The sequence below is a fragment of the Lactuca serriola genome, chromosome 1 (genome assembly GCF_051521515.1).
Source record: "Lactuca serriola cultivar US96UC23 chromosome 1, Lser_US96UC23_V15, whole genome shotgun sequence".
Classification (NCBI taxonomy): Eukaryota; Viridiplantae; Streptophyta; class Magnoliopsida; order Asterales; family Asteraceae; genus Lactuca; species Lactuca serriola.
In genome coordinates this window covers 203,349,683-203,367,044 of record NC_136408.1, presented here as the reverse complement: position 1 = coordinate 203,367,044, position 17,362 = coordinate 203,349,683, and the positions used below count along the sequence as shown (strand labels likewise).

The window sequence follows — 17,362 nt, the reverse complement described above, 5'->3', positions numbered from 1 at the left end:
CGACCCACCATTAAGGAGTATTTAGAAGATAATTGTCTTTGTGATAATTTATCTTGGTCTGGCATGCGTTTGGTTATGAGTTATATCTGTATGATATGTTGCATGATAGGGATAGTTTGCCTGATAGTGGTCCTTAGGACCAAGGGGTAGGTTAGTACCCGGATATGTCTGAAGGTGTGCTTATATCTTGCTATTGTATGCTAGTGGTAGGTGGTGGAATAGTCCCCAGTTACCAGTTGAAAGATACCGATGACGATTACCGGTTGAAAGATACCGATGACGATTACCGGTTGAAAGATACTGATGATGATTACTGGTTGAAAGATACCGATGATATTGTATGCTATGTGGTATGATGGGGGAACTCACTAACCTTTGTGCTTATGGTTTCAGTTTTTGGTTTCAGGTACCTCTTCATCCAAGCAGAAGGAGCCGACGGCGTAGCATGGCATCACACACACTCACATATGATTTCCGCACAGTGTTTTTCTGGGATTGCACTCTGATATGACATTTGTTCATGGTTATGGGTTTCAAATATGATACTTGGTTTTGAGATGACGTGTTTATACAATATTTTCTAATGAATGTTTACGAATTAATTAATCAAAATTGAAAATTTTGGGCTTAAATTTTGGGATATTACAGTTGTAGCAAATCTTGTCTAGTATCCAGAACTTCTTTACTCATGTCAATCGGATCTCCAGAACTTGAGATATGACCAAAACATTAAAGCATGGTCAATTTTCCCAGCAATGTTTCTTCATTCCTGTGGCAATCCGTTTTACTTGCAGGTTCCGCCCACTTTTAGTACAATATATTGACCTGCATATGAAGTTCAACAACTCATCAAAGTAGTGCGATTCTTGGACAATTATACATCAATTCAATAGATTTATGACAATTTAGTACATTCATAAATTGGACTTATCAATATCCAACTTCCCTTGGCTTCCAAATCAGACCTTTACGTTTCCAAACAAACTTTGTAGGAAATTCAACATATGTAAGTTTTTGAAACATCCCAAAAATACAGTCCACAAATTTCATTTTTAGTTCGATAATAAAACCATAAATACCCTCATCATATAAAAATCATAAATTATATATCAATGTCACATATCAAAATATATCAGAGTATAAACATCCCAGGCAAAACAAATGGTGTGTGCACTGCAATCTTCCCGAGCTCCTTTTTTGAAAACCGAAGTACCTGAAACTAAAACTGAAAATTGTAAACACGGAGCTTAGTAAGTCTCCCCAAACTACCACATACCATACACATATCATGCAACTAAGAGATAAAGGACCCGCCCACTCTCATGGAGATTCGGGCCCCGCCCACACTCTTCTGACTAGGAGCTTCGGGCCCCGCTTACACTCTGCTGTCTATTCGGGCCCCGCCCACACTCTTCTGTCTAGGAGATTCGGTCCCCGCCCACACTCCGCTGTCTAGGAGATTCGGGCCCCGCCCATACTCCATTATCTAGGAGATTCGGTCCCCGCCCACACTCCACAGTCTAACATGCATACAAGTATCACACAGACAACAAGTATATCTAATTCAATCAATAACGACATATCCATAATATAATTCTGTGAGATTCGGGCCCCGCCAACACTCAGCTACTAGTATGAGATTCGGGCCCTGCCCACACTCGAATAATAATGAGATACGGGCCCCGCCCACACTCACATATATAAACAAACACATACAAGTATCACACAGACAACAAGTATAGCAATCCAACAATCTGACTGATATCTATACTCTGATAGTAATTAGATACGGACCCCGCCCACACTTAGTTACTAACATATCACATATACGGTCTGAACTTGGTGCCTTAACTCGTTCCTACTAAAGGATACTCACCTCGCAATGTAGAAGTCCCACAAATAAATCATGGGCTACTAGCTGACAGATCCCCAAGCTGTCAACATCAAAACAAAACCCAATTAACCATTTGGGCTTCCTATGCATAAATCTAAAATTCCACTTGGGGTAAAAGGAACATTTTACCCCTAACCTAGCCTGATTCAAGCCCAAGGTCCAATCAAAAGCCCCAAAGGCCAAAAAATCAACCAAGGCCCAACTGTGGCGTAATCTTTCAAATTGGGCTCAAACTCCTCACACGGTCTTACCTTAAGGTCTAACCATTTATTATTGGTCCAACACTTGTCATTCTGATGGCCAATATCTCATAATCATCAAGGCCCAGTTATGGCCCATATATGGCCCAATTTTCCCAAATGGGGCCAAAACCTTTCCAATGGGCCTTATCCTTAAGTCTAATCCAAATGTTCTAGTCTATTTACTTGTTAATAGTTGGCCCATCAAGAGTCCAGGCATCTAGGCCCAACTCTAAACCCAACACAATTAGGGTTTTCACATGAAATGACGATTAGGGTTAAGTGTTCCCACTTAAGCCATTAAGGACTTAACCCATTAAGCCCATTATTCCATTAATCCATCATACAATGGAGTCAACATAGGTCATAACTTCAGTCCACTGGTCCATATGCGGGTCCCGATAGGTCCAAACCAACATCCTCTAAAATTAGGGTTTTCTAAACCCTAATTAGGGTTTTCAAGCCCAATAATGAACCATCCCAATCCAAAGTTAAGTGTTTAGTTCCATTAGGGTTCTATTAGGTTGGGCACCACCCACTGCCACCTTGGGCAGTGGTGGTCCGCGACGGCTCACGGCTGTAGGCGGCGGCAGCCACCATTTCCAATGGTGGTGGTGATGGTTGCTACCCTAGAACAGCATAAACAATTTCACACACAACATACATACCCACACAGCCACCTCTTACGATGGATGGTGGCGGCAAAGGGGTGGCATCCACCACCTTGAGGTGGTGGCGGTGGATTTCCTAATCAATGACTCGCATATAACACCTCAAATGCCGTGAACAACCTAAAAACTCAACCATCCTCATATTCAGCCACCTCAAAATCTCAATCGTATGATGGAGATCTAACAACTCTTATGCCAACTAATGTGTCTCAATCGCCTGGGCACACTCTGCCCAGAATCTTGTCTAAAAGTCATCCCGTGACATAGCATCAACTGCATCATCACTCAACCTTTTACCGACCTCTTTCCATTAATCACGTGCCCTGTCCTTCAGGAGGCAGGAAGCAAGTCGATCCTTGTCCCCTTTTGAGACTATGACCGGTACGACCACCTAATCAATGTGTCGGTTAACCACACATGCTCCATTGATCAATGATTCACATCAAGCTACCCTTTGCCACACATTGTCAGTCCCAGATTAGTGTGTCGGTTAACCACACACGCTCCACTAACGACTTAACAAGGTGCAAAGTGTAATTTCATGTGTTAGCACCAAATTCACATTTTCCTAAAGTACCTAAGATTGGGAATTTAATAAAGTTTAGTTACTTTATATTTATCATTATACTTTTAATGAAGGGATAATTAATGTCTTGTCCTACCCGTTCGGCTAACGACCCTCCACCAGTCAAGGAAGCGGTGGGTGAGAGTGGATACCCATTAAACTGCCATTTTATAGGCAATAACCTTATACCCCCCATATAGACCGGCTTCGTGAATGAGGCCTACTAACGGTAAGACTGGCTTACTCTTATACATATATATATATATATATATATATATATATATATATATATATATATATATATATATATATATAAATATTAAACCTATAATATTATAATAGTATAAGGGTTGAATCTTAAACTTTTTAAAATTCTAGGGTTTAATGTGGAATTAAAGTGTCCATGGGGGGAAACTTTACAAATTCCAAAACTTGAGGGCAAGTTTTGGAATCCTTCAAGTTCCATAACTTGAGGACAAGTTATGGAAGCCTTTAAAAACATTAAAAATGAGACTGTTCATTTTCATCACTTATGGAAATTTTATGTGTTTTCAAATTCATAAATGAGACTTTTCATATAACTTGAGGACAAGTTATAAAAAAATCATATTATGAACAACTTTTAGGTCAATATGAATCGAAAACCAGTTATCACATAATTTTTCTATTAATCTAAACTAACTCATAAGAACAAAATAATTCATATCATCAATCTTCAAGAAATTAGCATAAACATATAAACTAATACAAATCTTGAAATTATGACAACTATCTTTTAATTTGAAGAGAATCATCATTACCATAACAAAATAATCAAATTTTATGAAAAAAAAAACATTTTGTGGTAATGATTCTAATTCAAAACAGTCCAAAAAAACGAATTTTTTTCTCACAGGTGCATCACCACGTTGTGGTAAAAGTTGTCACGTTGTGGTGAGCAGTCAGATGCGAAAATGACACATTTTCAACTTTGGAAAAAGAAGAAGCATCAAGTATAACAGAAAACAACCCATGGCTCTGATACCACTGTATACTACAACATCCTATGGTGCACATACAACCCTAAAAGCTTTGGATTTATGTTTTCTCTAATTATACATGCATATGGTTTCCAAAGCTTTAAGACTACAACTAGCATAAAAATAATATATGTATAATAAGACAAGTTTTAGACATACCTCTTGATGTTGTGGATGTTGCTAGGGAGACTTTTGCCTTTAAGAACTTAGTGCCCCAAGTGCTACACCTCAAATGGAATCACAACTCACCTAGGACAAAGGTGACTCTTGAGAGAGAATTTGCATGCACCAAAAACACCTCCATGAACTACAAGAACTAGAAGTATCCGTTTTTAGGTTATGGAGCTTATATTTATATGTAGGATTCCAAGAGTCATGGGTATAACCCAAATCAATACCAATGGGTTTTATGATCCATGGTTCATGTGGCCCAACTCTTTATGTATCCATGCATAAACTTAGTCCAATATGGATCATAAGCCCAACACATAAATATAACTAATTACCATAATTAGTCCCCATAGATTTAATTAGTCTCTTTTGATCACTAAATTAATTCCAAGCTAAGTCTTGATCAACCGGTGTCTGAGAGTCTTGAAGGCTGCCTGCTGCTCAGCCCCCCAGCGAAAGGCCATCAACTTCTTGGTCAGTCCGATCAAAGAAGCTACAATCTTGGTGAAGTCCCGAACGAATCTCCGATAATAACCCACTAGACCCAGGAAGCTCCAAATCTCAATTGGAGACATCGGAATCTCCCACTGCATCACGACCTTTATCTTGGCTGGATCGACTAGAATACCATTATGGTTGATAAGGTGCCCAAGAAATTGCACCTCGCGCAACCAAAAATCACATTTAGAGAACCTTGCAAAAAGTCTCTCCCTCCTCAAAGTCTCTAGCACCTCCCTCAGGTGCTTCTCGTGTTGCTCCTCAGTCTTGGAATAAACCAAGATGACGCTATACTCTCCCAATCCTGCAATTTGGGAAATGATCTATCACTATCCGCTAATAATTCTCGGTATGCAAATGACATATTACATCTCTTGAAAATATAATTCAAACACAACAGGGAATAAACCTAGAGTTACACTTACTCAAAACCTTGGAACGAAAGGCTCCCTTGTGCAGTTTCCCACAAGTGTTGCATCGACTCTGGTCCTGTTGGCCTCTCAAAAGCTAATCCTAAATCTTGGGTCTCCTCCTGAGACCCTTTAGTATAAGCAACTAATCTGATTCCTCTTACCGATGTACTCCTAGTCCATATCTCCTTCTCGGGCTCTAAAAGTCATATCATTCAGGGTCTTGCACCCCGAGATACTCACGATCTCCCTGCTATCATTATACAGTATGTTCTTATACCTTACCTTCTTCATTTCCTCATCTACTACATACTGTGGTACCATATAAGCTCTTTCCCAAGACTTGGCAGTGGTCTTTGCCACAGTCTCATTCGTCTGGTGGAGATCTAACAACTCTTGCACCAATTGATGCGCCTCAATCGCCTGGGCACACTCTGCCCAGAATCTGGTCTAAAAGTCATCCCATGACATAGTATCAACTGCATCATCACTCAACCTTTTACCGACCTCTTTCCATCAATCACGTGCCATGTCCTTCAGGAGGTAGGAAGCAAGTCGGTCATTGTCCCTTTTCAAGACAAAGGCTGGTACGGAAATATTAACGACATCTGCCAAACACCTGTTGCTAGCAATGGGGTCCCTAGCCCCATGATAATATGGATCTTCACAAGCTCTGAACTCCCAAATCTTCAATGTACGCATCCCTATCAAGGCTGTTATCTTAGTGCAGAATGCACTCAGCTTCTCATCACAAATCTCTAAAATACCCTCCTTGATCATACTGAAGATCACAGGAGTTTGGTTAATGATACTTCGCGTACTCTCATATGGAATGAACTCCCTCATCTGACTATCAAGCTTCCCGACTCCAGAGTCCGAGCCTGATCCCTCGCCGGCACCAGAATTGCCATCTGGTCTACCATGTATCGTCACTATACTCTGTAATATACCATCACTAACATCATAATACTCATCATAACTTGAGGGATCTCACACACTACAAGTTTCTTGGATTCATCTCAGCCTTCCTTGATTTGAGCATGAATCCTCTGCTTTCAGTAGTACGGGCCCATACTACCTTCCACATCTATCCGTACTTTCCTCAAGAACTACCTCGACTCCACCAAGTCCCTTCTACTACTACTGTTGATCTCATCCTAGGCTTTCCCTAGGGTAATCACCAACCCACTCTCCGCCATCAGCTGCATAAGAAGTCCATGCTATCTCCCTAACTAGCTCGCAAATACTATTACATATCACTAAGACTAGATAATTCTTCGAATGAGAGGTTCTACCCTACAACGGTTAGACTCGAACGAGAGCTGGGAAATAAGGCTAAACCTAACCTTCTAAATTATTTAGTCCTCACAATATGTAACTTAACATATTTGTTTACTAGTTAGTAAAAGATAAGTAGAACTCCTAAAAGCACAAAGTAAGCAGCATTCGAGGATCGAGTACACATAATCGAGCATATCACATTCAGGCCATCACTGACTAAACTGTACTAGCATGCAGTTCATAAAGCTCAGATACATATAACAGGCACATAAGGCATCCTTCCTAGATCCTTAGTCCTAAACTAGCATGCAGATCTCATAAGCTGATAAACATAACATAACATAAACTTGTATGGGTAATACCAACTTAAAACATCCCCAAAAATATCAATTCTCATAATCTAAAAGTGATTTTCTTATAAAAAATTTGATATCAATTCCTTAGTTTCAGTTCAGACACACCCGAGAGCGTGCCTAAATCCCTCAAACTAAGGCTCTGATACCAACCTGAAACATCCCAAAAATAGAGTCCAAAAATTTCATTTTTAATTCAATAATAAAACCATAAACATCCTCATCATATAAAAATCATAAATTATGTACCAAAGTCACATATCAAAATATATCAAAGTATAAACATCCCAGGCGAAACAAATGGTGTGGGCACTGCAATCTTCCCGAGCTCCTTTTCTGAAATCGAAGTACCTGAAACCAAAACTGAAAACTGTAAGCACGAAGCTAAGTGAGTCTCCCCTAACTACCACATACCATACACATATCATGCAGCTAGGAGATACGGGCCCCGCCCACTCTCATGGAGATTCAGGCCCCGCCCACCCTCCGTTGTCTAGGAAATTCGAGCCCCACCCACACTCTGCTGTCTAGGAGATTCGGGCCCCATCCACACTCCGTTGTCTAGGAGATTCGAGCCCCGCCCTCACTCCTCTGTCTAGGAGATTCGGGCCCCGCCCACACTCCACTGTCTAGGAGATTCGGGCCCCACCCACACTCCACAGTCTAACATGCATACAAGTATCACACAGACAACAAGTATATCTAATTCAATCAACAATGACATATCCATAATATAATATTGCGAGATTCAGGCCCCGCCCACACTCGGCTACTACTATGAGATTTCAGCCCCGCCCACACTCGAATAATAATGAGATACGGGCCCCGCCCACACTCATATATATAAACAAACACATACAAGTATCACACATACAAGTATAGTAATCCAACAATCTGACTGATATATATACTCTGATAATAATGAGATATGGGCCCCTCCCACACTCATTTACTAACATATCACATATACGGGCCGACTTTGTTTCCTTAGACCCGTTCCTACTAAAGTAAACTCACCTCGCACTGCTGAAGTCCCGTAAATAAATACCGGGCTGCTGGCTGACAGATCCCCAAGCTATCAACATCAAAACAAAACCCAATTAACCATTTGGGCTTCCTATGCATAAATCTTTAAATTTCACTTGGGGTAAAAGGACCATTTTACCCCTAACCTAGCTTGATTCAAGCCCAAGGCCCAATTTAAAGGCCCAAAGGCCAAATAATCAACCAAGGCCTTACTGTGGCCCAATCTTCCAAATTGGGTCCAAACTCCTCACATGGTCTTACCTTAAGGCCCAACCATTTATTATTGGTCCAACACTTGTCATTCTGATGGCCTAATATCTGATAGTCATCAAGGCCCAGTTATGGCCCATCTATGGCCCAATTTTTTCCCAAATTGGGCCCAAACCTTTCCAATGGGCCTTATCCTTAAGTCCAATCTAAATGTTCTAGTTGATTTACTTGTTAATAGTTGGCCCAACAAGAGTCCAGACATCTAGGCCCAACAGGAGGCCCAACTCTAAACTTAACACGATTAGGGTTTTCACATGAAATGACAATTAAGGTTAAGTGTTCCCACTTAACCCATTAAGTCCATTATTCCATAAAGCCATCATACAATGGAGTCAACATAGGTCATAACTTCAGTCCACTGGTCCACACGTGGGTGTCGATAGGTCCAAACCAACATCCTCTAATATTAGGGTTTTCTAAACCCTAATTAGGGTTTCCAATCCCAATAACGAACCAGCCTAGTCCAAAGTTAAGTGTTTAGGTCCATTAGGGTTCTACTAGGTCGGGCACCACCCATTGCCACCTCGGGCAGTGGTAGTCGGCGGCGGCTCACGGCAGCAGGCGGCGGCAGCCACCATTTCCAATGGTGGTGGTGATGGTTCCTACCCTAGAACTACATAAACAATTTCACACACAACATACATACCCACACAACCACCTCCTATGGTGGCTGGCGGCGACAAAGGGGTGGCAGCCACCACCTTGAGGTGGTGGCGGTGGATTTCCCGATCAATAACTCACATATAACACCTCAAATTCCATGAACAACCTCAAAACTCGACCATCCTCATAGTCAACCACCTCAAAGGTGGCTGCCGTCACTGGAAAAGGGCGGAAAAAGGTGGCCACAAGGTCACCGGCGGCCCAGCGACGTCCCACTCACAGAAACGAAGAAGAAGAAAGAGAGTGGGTGGCGAGCATTCTTACCGAGGATTCTTCTTTGCTCTCGACTCACACAGCGATGAACACATCATGCTTCTCTGTTCTCGGCGGTTCTTCGTCTGCACATCGCATCTCCGGCAATAAGGTGTGGTGGTGGTCGTCGGTGGGATAACATGCAGCATCCTTGCCTGGTCGGAACAGCGAGAACAGGAGAGGTGGCGGCTGGTAACTCACACATGGTGGTTGGAGAATGATACCTTAGGTTTAGGGTTAGATGACGGGAATGAGCACCAGATATAACCTGTGTCGCATCCAAACATTTGTCCATTATGCCAATATTAGTCCCTCATCCCAAAATCTTTTTCAATTTAAATCCAGAATTTACCTCTTTAGCCCCTATCTCCAAAAGTCTTTTCATAATAGGTCCCGAAACTACCAATCAACCCCCTAAGCCTTTAATTCCTTACAATTAAGTCCATTAATTACCAAACTCACCCTGACTTCTGAAATCCTTCTCAAATTAAAACCAGAACTTACACTTTTAACCCTTAACTTTTAATATAGAAGCAATTAACTCCTCGAAATTAAAATCCTTTCTATATAATTATTTACTTTAGGGCTACTATTCATTCAGTAATTTGTTTATTTATTTATAAAATAAATGGGGTGTTACAGTTTTCGTGCTTCTTTATTGATTTCATTACACTTCATCCAATATGTGAACATTGAAGATGCAACTGAAGGTCGATCAAGAACATCTTCAATGTCATCGTCTGCCTCATATACAACTTATTGTTGATCACGAAGTTGAAAAGGTAGTCTAATCATAGCAGGATACCTATAATGAACATCGTATTTAAAAATCCGCCATGATGCTTCACATGCAAAGATATATCTACAATTATATTATCCTTTAGTTGCATCCACTGCATCATTGTTATCAGAATCATTATTGGTTTGCACCATAGAAAAGGTAGCTCTGTCAGGACCCTTGTTTATATATTTAAACAAATACTTTATGGAAGATCCTTGATTGCACCATTTAACATTAATGTGTGTATGATATCTTTTCAACATATATTTGTTATATGGAACAACATTTTTGTTATCTAACTGAACACCAGATTTTTCAACAAAATGCCCATCATTTCTTCTCCTATATAAGGGAAAACCATTTGAGTCAACTGAAGTATGATTACAAAACTGCTTTGGAAAGTTTTTAATTGTATAAACCATTGCATGCAAAATATACAAATAAAATACAAATTAGCAACTAAAATTTGTTTAAATTTATAAGTTAAACTATACATTTAAATATCTCTAGGAAAAATATAAATTATTATATTTAAATTTATACATTAAACTATAAATTTAAATACCTACTTGAACCTTGACAAAAACTTCATTTTCCCTTAAATCTTTAATAAATGCATCCAACTTTGATATTTTGGGGTGCGATCATACCAGCACTAATGCACCGGATCCCATCAAAACTTCGTAGTTAAGCATGCTTGGGCGAGAGTAGTACTAGGTTGGGTGACCCCCTGGGAAGTCCTTGTGTTGCACCCCTTTTTCGTTGCCCGTTTGCGTTTTTTTAGGTTTTACGTGCGTTTTTTTATCTTTCTTGCTATGTCTATGCTCGAGCGGCCTCCGGTTCAATGTTAATTGTTTTCGTCTTTTCGGAAAGGTGTTGATCGCTCACGTGGGTCCCACGCCTCGCATACGAAAACAAATGAGGTTCTTAGTCTTGTAAGACATAAAAACAATAAGCGTGGATAGTATTTCGGGTGCGACCATACCAAAACTAATACATCGGATCCAAACAGAACTCCGCAGTTAAGCGTGCTTAGGCGAGAGTAGTACTAGGATGGGTGACCCCATGGGAAGTCCTCATGTTGCACCCCCTTTTTGGTTGCCCGTTTGCGTTTTTTTAGGTTTTACGTTAGTTTTTTTTTTCTTTCTTGCTATGTCTATGCTCGGGCGGCCTCTGGTTCAACGTTGATTGTTTTCGTGTTTTCGGAACGGAGCCGATCGCTCACGTGGGTCCCACGCCTCGCGTACGAAAACAAACGAGGTTCTGCGTCTTGTAAGACATAAAAACAATAAGCGTGGATAGTATTTCGGGTGCGATCAAACCAGCACTAATGCACTGGATCCCAACAAAACTCTGCAGTTAAGCATGCTTGGGCGAGAGTCCCTAGGATGTCCTCGTGTTGCATCCCATTTTTCATTGCCCGTTTGCGTTTTTTTAGGTTTTACATGCGTTTTTTTTTCTTTCTTGCTATGTCTATGCTCGGGCGGCCTCTGGTTCAATGTTGATTGTTTCGTATTTTCGGAACACAGCAGATAGATCACATGGATCCCACGCCTCCCGTACAAAAACATACGAGGTTCTACATCTTGTAAGACATAAAAACAATAAGCATGGATAGTATTTCGGGTGCGATCATACCAGCACTAATGCACCGGATCCGATCAGAACTCCGTAGTTAAGCGTGCTTGGACGAGAGTAGTACTAGGATGGGTGACCCCTTGGGAAGTCCTCGTGTTGTACCCCCTTTTACGTTACTCGTTTGCGTTTTTTTAGGTTTTACGTGCGTTTTTTTTTTCTTTCTTGCTATGTCTATGCTCGCGCGGCCTCCGCTTCAATGTTGAGTGTTTTTGTATTTTCGGAACGGAGCCGATCGCTCACATGGGTCCCACGCCTCGCGTACAAAAACAAAGGAGGTTCTACGTCTTGTAAGACACAAACACAATAAGCATGGATACTATTTCGATTGCGATCACACCAGCACTAATGCACCGGATCCCATCAGAACTCCGTAGTTAAGCATGCTTGAGCGAGAGTAGTACTAGGATGGGTGACCCCCTGGGAAGTCCTTGTGTTCCACCCCCTTTCTCGTTGACCGTTTGCGTTTTTTTAGGTTTTACGTGCGTTTTTTTATCTTTCTTGCTACGTCTATGCTCGAGCGGCATCCGGTTCAATGTTGATTGTTTTCGTCTTTTCGGAACGGTGTCGATCGCTCACGTGGGTCCCACGCCTCGCGTACGAAAACAAACGAGGTTCTGCGTCTTGTAAGACATAAAAACAATAAGCGTGGATAGTATTTCGGGTGCCACCTTACCAGCATTAATACATCGGATCCCAACAGAACTCCGCAGTTAAGCGTGCTTGGGCGAGAGTAGTACGAGGATGGGTGACCCTATGGGAAGTCCTCATGTTGCACCCCCTTTTTCGTTTCCCATTTGCGTTTTTTTAGGTTTTACGTTCATTGTTTTCTTTCTTGCTATGTCTATGCTCGGGCGGCCTCCGGTTCAATGTTGATTGTTTTCGTATTTTCGGAATGGAGCCGATCGTTCACGTGGATCCCTCGCATCACGTACGAAAACAAACGAGGTTCTGCGTCTTGTAAGACATAAAAACAATAAGCGTGAATAGTATTTCGGGTGCGATCATACCAGCAGTAATGCACCGAATCCCAAAAGAACTCTGCAGTTATGCATGCTTGGGCGAGAGTCCCAAGGATGTGCTCGTGTTGCATCCCTTTTTTCGTTGCCCGTTTGCGTTTTTTTAGGTTTTACGTGCGTTTTTTTTCTTTCTTGCAATGTCTATGCTCGGGCGGCCTCTGGTTCAATGTTGATTGTTTCGTATTTTCGGAATGCAGCTGATCGCTCAGGTGGTTCCCACTCCTCCCGTACAAAAACAAACGAGGTTCTGCATCTTGTAAGACATAAAAACAATAAGCATGGATAGTATTTCGGGTGCGATCATAGCAGCACTAATGCACCAGATCCCATCAGAACTCCGCAGTTAAGCGTGCTTGGGCGAGAGTAGTACTAGGATGGGTGACCCCCTGGGAAGTCCTCGTGTTGCACCCCCTTTTTCGTTGCCCGCCTGCGTTTTTTTATGTTTTAGGTGCCTTTTTTTATTCTTTCTTCCTATGTCGATGCTCGGGCGGCCTCCGGTTCAATGTTGATTATTTTCATATGTTTGGAACAGTGTCGATCGCTCACGTGGGTCCCACGCCTCGCGTACGAAAACAAACGAGGTTCGGGTGTGGCCATACCAACACTAATACATCGGATCCCAACAGAAATGCGCAGTTAAGCATGCTTGGGCGAGAGTAGTACTAGGATGGGTGACCCCCTGGGAAGTCCTTGTGTTGCACCCCCTTTTTCGTTGCCCGTTTGCGTTTTTTTTAGGTTTTACGTGCGTTTTTTTATCTTTGTTTCTATGTCTATGCTCGAGCGGCCTCCTGTTCAATGTTGATTGTTTTCGTCTTTTCGGAACGGTGTAGATCGCTCACGTGGGTCCCACGCCTTGCGTACGAAAACAAACGAGGTTCTGCGTCTTGTAAGACATAAAAACAATAAGCGTGGATAGTATTTCGGGTGCGATCATACCAGCACAAATGCACCGGATCCTAACAGAACGCTGCAGTTAAGCATGCTTGGACGAGAGTAGTACTAGAATGGGTGACCCCCTGGGAAGTCCTCGTGTTGCACCCCCTTTTTGTTGCCCGATTGCGTTTGTTTAGGTTTTTCGTGCATTATTTTTATTTCTTGCAATGTCTATGCTCGGGCGACCTCTGGTTCAATGTTGATTGTTCTCGTATTTTCGGAACGCAGCCGATCGTTCACGTGGAACCCACGCCTCACGTACGAAAACAAACGAGGTTCTGCGTCTTGTAAGACATAAAAACAATAAGCATGGATAATATTTCGGGAGCGATCATACCAGCACTAATGCACCGGATCCCATCAGAACTCTGCAGTTAAGCAAGCTTGGGAAAGAGTAGTACTAGGATGGGTGACCACTTGGGAAGTCCTCGTGTCGCACCCCCTTTTTCGTTGCCTGTTTGTGTTTTTTTAGGTTTTACGTGCTTTTTTTTTTCTTTATTGCTATGTCTATGCTCGGGCGGCCTCCGGTTCAATTTTGATCGTTTTCGTATTTTCGGAACGAAGCCGATCGCTAACGTGGGTCTCACGCCTCGCGTACAAAAACAAACAAGGTTCTGCCTTTTGTAAGATATACAAACAAAAAAGCATGGATAGTATTTCGGGTGCGATCATACCAGCACTAATGCGCCAGATCCCAACAGAACTCTGCAGTTAAGCGTACTTAGGCGAGAATAGTACTAGGATGGGTGCCCCCTGGGAAGTCCTCGTGGTGCACCCCTTTTTCGTTGCCCGTTTACGTTTTTTTAGGTTTTACGTGCGTGTTTTTATCTTTCTTGCTATGTCTATGCTCGGGCGGCCTCCGGTTCAATGTTGATTGTTTTCATATTTTCGGAACGGAGTCGATCGCTCACTTGGGTCCCACGCCTCGCATACGAAAACAAACGAGGTTCCGCGTCTTCTAAGGCATAAAAACAATAGGCGTGGATAGTATTTTGGGTGCGAGCATACTAGCACTAATGCACCGGATCCCATCAGAACTCAGCAGTTAAGCATGCTTGGGTGAGAGTAGTACTAGGATGGGTGACCCCATGGGAAGTCCTCATGTTGCCCTCCCTTTTTCGTTGCCCGTTTGCGATTTTTAAGGTTTTACGTGCATTTTTTTTATCTTTCTTGCTATGTCTATGCTCGAGCGGTCTCCGGTTCAATGTTGATTGTTTTCGTCTTTTCGGAACCGTGTCGATCGCTAACGTGGGTCCCACACCTCGCATACGAAAACAAACGAGGTTCTGCGTCTTGTAAGACATAAAAACAATAAGCATGGATAGTATTTCGGGTGCGACCATACCAGCACTAATACATCGGATCCCAACAGAACTCTGCAGTTATGCATGCTTGAGCGAGAGTCCCTCGGAAGTCCTCGTGTTGCACCCCTTTTCCGTTTCCCGTTTGCGTTTTTTTAGATTTTACGTGCGGTTTGTTTTCATTATTGCTATGTCTATGCTCGGGCGGCCTCCGGTTCAATGTTGATTGTTTTCATATTTTCGGAACGCAGCCGATCGCTCACGTGGGTCCCACGCCTCGCGTACGAAAACAAACGAGGTTTTCCGTCTTGTAAGACATATATACAATAAGCGTGGATATTATTTTGGGTGCGATCATACCAGCACTAATACACCGGATCCAATCAGAACTCCGCAGTTAAGCGTGCTTGGGCGAGAGTAGTACTAGGATGGGTGACCCCCTGGGAAGTCCTCGTGTTGTACCCCCTTTTACGTTGCCCGTTTGCGTTTTTTTAGGTTTTACACGCATTTTTTTTCGTTCTTGCTATGTTTATGCTCGTGTGGCCTCCGGTTCAATATTGATTATTTTCATATCTTCGGAACAGTGTCGATTACTCACGTGGGTCCCACGCCTCGCGTACGAAAACAAACGAGGTTCCGCTTCTTGGAAGACATAAAAACAATAAGCGTGGATAGTATTTCGGGTGTGGCCATACCAACACTAATACATCGGATCCCAACAGAACTCCGCAGATAAGCATGCTTGGGCGAGAGTAGTACTAGGATGGGTGACCCCCTGGGAAGTCCTTGTGTTGCACCCCCTTTTTCATTGCCGGTTTGTGTTTTTTTAGGTTTTACGTGCGTTTTTTTTATATTTCTTGCTATGTCTATGCTCGAGCGGCCTCCGGTTCAATGTTGATTGTTTTTGTCTTTTCGGAACGGTGTAGATCGCTCACGTGGGTCCCACGCCTCGCGTCCAAAAACAAACGAGGTTCTGCGTCTTGTAAGACATAAAAACAATAAGCGTGGATAGTATTTCGTGTGCGATCATACCAGCACAAATGCACTGGATCCCAACAGAACTCTGTTGTTAAGCATGCTTGGACGAGAGTAGTACTAGAATGGGTGACCCCCTGGGAAGTCCTCGTGTTGCACCCCCTTTTTTGTTGCCCGTTTGCGTTTGTTTAGGTTTTACGTGCATTTTTTTTATTTCTTGCAATGTCTATGCTCGGGTGACCTCTGGTTCAAAGTTGATAGTTTTCGTATTTTCGGAACGCAGCCGATCGCTCACGTGGGTCCCATGCCTCGCGTACGAAAACAAACAAGGTTCTACGTCTTGTAAGACATAAAAACAATAAGCATGGATAATATTTCAGGAGCGATCATACCAACACTAATGCGCCGGATCCCATCAGAACTCTGCAGTTAAGCATGCTTGGGTGAGAGTAGTACTAGGATGGGTGACCACTTGGGAAGTCCTCGTGTTGCACCCCCTTTTTCGTTGCCTGTTTGTCTTTTTTTAGGTTTTACGTGCGTTTTTTTCTTTATTGCTATGTCTATGCTCGGGCGGCCTCCGGTTCAATTTTGATTGTTTTCGTATTTTCGGAACGAAGCCGATCGCTAACGTGGGTCCCACGCCTCGCGTACGAAAACAAACGAGGTTCTGCCTTTTGTAAGATATACAAACAAAAAGCATGGATAGTATTTCGGGTGCGATCATACCAGCACTAATGCACCAGATCCCAATGAACTCTGCAGTTAAGCGTGCTTAGGCGAGAATAGTACTAGGATGGGTGCCCCCTGGGATGTCCTCGTGTTGCACCCCTTTTTTCATTGCCCGTTTGCGTTTTTTTAGGTTTTACGTGCATTTTTATCTTTCTTTCTATGTCTATGCTCGGGCGGCCTCCGGTTCAATGCTGATTGTTTTCATATTTTCGGAACGGAGTTGATCGCTCACTTGGGTCCCACGCCTCGCATACGAAAACAAACGAGGTTCGGCGTCTTCTAAGACATAAAAACAATAAGTGTGGATAGTATTTTGGGTGCGATCATACTAGCACTAATGCACCGGATCCCATCAGAACTCCGCAGTTAAGCATGCTTGGGTGAGAGTAGTACTAGGATGGGTGACCCCATGGGAAGTCCTCATGTTGCACTCCCTTTTTCGTTGCCCGTTTGCGTTTTTTTAGGTTTTACGTGCATTTTTTTATCTTTCTTGCTATGTCTATGCTCGAGTGGCCTCCGGTTCAATGTTGATTGTTTTCGTCTTTTCGGAACAGTGTTGATCGCTCACGTGGGTCCCACGCCTCGCATACGAAAACAAACGTGGTTCTGCGTCTTGTAAGACATAAAAACAATAAGCGTGGATAGTATTTCGGGTGCGACCATACCAACACTAATAC

General features: G+C 42.6%; 14 non-coding genes and 3 pseudogenes across 14 annotated transcripts; all 17 read left to right on the top strand.

Annotated features, from left to right (window-relative positions):
- Positions 1-10,729: 10,729 nt before the first annotated feature.
- On the top strand, positions 10,730-10,848 carry LOC145074705 (5S ribosomal RNA). Its single transcript, XR_013692036.1, has one exon. It is a non-coding gene; the product is annotated as a 5S ribosomal RNA (ribosomal RNA).
- A 216-nt stretch (positions 10,849-11,064) lies between these two features.
- LOC145079983 (5S ribosomal RNA) lies at positions 11,065-11,183 on the top strand (annotated as a pseudogene).
- A 534-nt stretch (positions 11,184-11,717) lies between these two features.
- On the top strand, positions 11,718-11,836 carry LOC145085602 (5S ribosomal RNA). The gene has a single exon (XR_013699995.1). It is a non-coding gene; the product is annotated as a 5S ribosomal RNA (ribosomal RNA).
- A 218-nt stretch (positions 11,837-12,054) lies between these two features.
- On the top strand, positions 12,055-12,173 carry LOC145079234 (5S ribosomal RNA). Its single transcript, XR_013694752.1, has one exon. It is a non-coding gene; the product is annotated as a 5S ribosomal RNA (ribosomal RNA).
- A 217-nt stretch (positions 12,174-12,390) lies between these two features.
- On the top strand, positions 12,391-12,509 carry LOC145079429 (5S ribosomal RNA). The gene has a single exon (XR_013694943.1). It is a non-coding gene; the product is annotated as a 5S ribosomal RNA (ribosomal RNA).
- Positions 12,510-13,039: 530 nt separating this feature from the next.
- Positions 13,040-13,158, top strand: LOC145085253 (5S ribosomal RNA). Its single transcript, XR_013699662.1, has one exon. It is a non-coding gene; the product is annotated as a 5S ribosomal RNA (ribosomal RNA).
- A 174-nt stretch (positions 13,159-13,332) lies between these two features.
- Positions 13,333-13,451, top strand: LOC145080069 (5S ribosomal RNA; annotated as a pseudogene).
- A 218-nt stretch (positions 13,452-13,669) lies between these two features.
- LOC145079297 (5S ribosomal RNA) lies at positions 13,670-13,788 on the top strand. Its single transcript, XR_013694819.1, has one exon. It is a non-coding gene; the product is annotated as a 5S ribosomal RNA (ribosomal RNA).
- Positions 13,789-14,003: 215 nt separating this feature from the next.
- On the top strand, positions 14,004-14,122 carry LOC145078924 (5S ribosomal RNA). The gene has a single exon (XR_013694455.1). It is a non-coding gene; the product is annotated as a 5S ribosomal RNA (ribosomal RNA).
- Positions 14,123-14,340: 218 nt separating this feature from the next.
- Positions 14,341-14,458, top strand: LOC145079421 (5S ribosomal RNA). Its single transcript, XR_013694936.1, has one exon. It is a non-coding gene; the product is annotated as a 5S ribosomal RNA (ribosomal RNA).
- Positions 14,459-14,674: 216 nt separating this feature from the next.
- Positions 14,675-14,793, top strand: LOC145078692 (5S ribosomal RNA). The gene has a single exon (XR_013694227.1). It is a non-coding gene; the product is annotated as a 5S ribosomal RNA (ribosomal RNA).
- Positions 14,794-15,327: 534 nt separating this feature from the next.
- LOC145085251 (5S ribosomal RNA) lies at positions 15,328-15,446 on the top strand. Its single transcript, XR_013699660.1, has one exon. It is a non-coding gene; the product is annotated as a 5S ribosomal RNA (ribosomal RNA).
- Positions 15,447-15,662: 216 nt separating this feature from the next.
- On the top strand, positions 15,663-15,781 carry LOC145078901 (5S ribosomal RNA). Its single transcript, XR_013694429.1, has one exon. It is a non-coding gene; the product is annotated as a 5S ribosomal RNA (ribosomal RNA).
- A 218-nt stretch (positions 15,782-15,999) lies between these two features.
- Positions 16,000-16,118, top strand: LOC145079093 (5S ribosomal RNA). The gene has a single exon (XR_013694618.1). It is a non-coding gene; the product is annotated as a 5S ribosomal RNA (ribosomal RNA).
- A 216-nt stretch (positions 16,119-16,334) lies between these two features.
- Positions 16,335-16,453, top strand: LOC145078907 (5S ribosomal RNA). Its single transcript, XR_013694435.1, has one exon. It is a non-coding gene; the product is annotated as a 5S ribosomal RNA (ribosomal RNA).
- Positions 16,454-16,668: 215 nt separating this feature from the next.
- On the top strand, positions 16,669-16,785 carry LOC145079910 (5S ribosomal RNA; annotated as a pseudogene).
- A 215-nt stretch (positions 16,786-17,000) lies between these two features.
- Positions 17,001-17,119, top strand: LOC145085334 (5S ribosomal RNA). Its single transcript, XR_013699737.1, has one exon. It is a non-coding gene; the product is annotated as a 5S ribosomal RNA (ribosomal RNA).
- Positions 17,120-17,362: the final 243 nt, after the last annotated feature.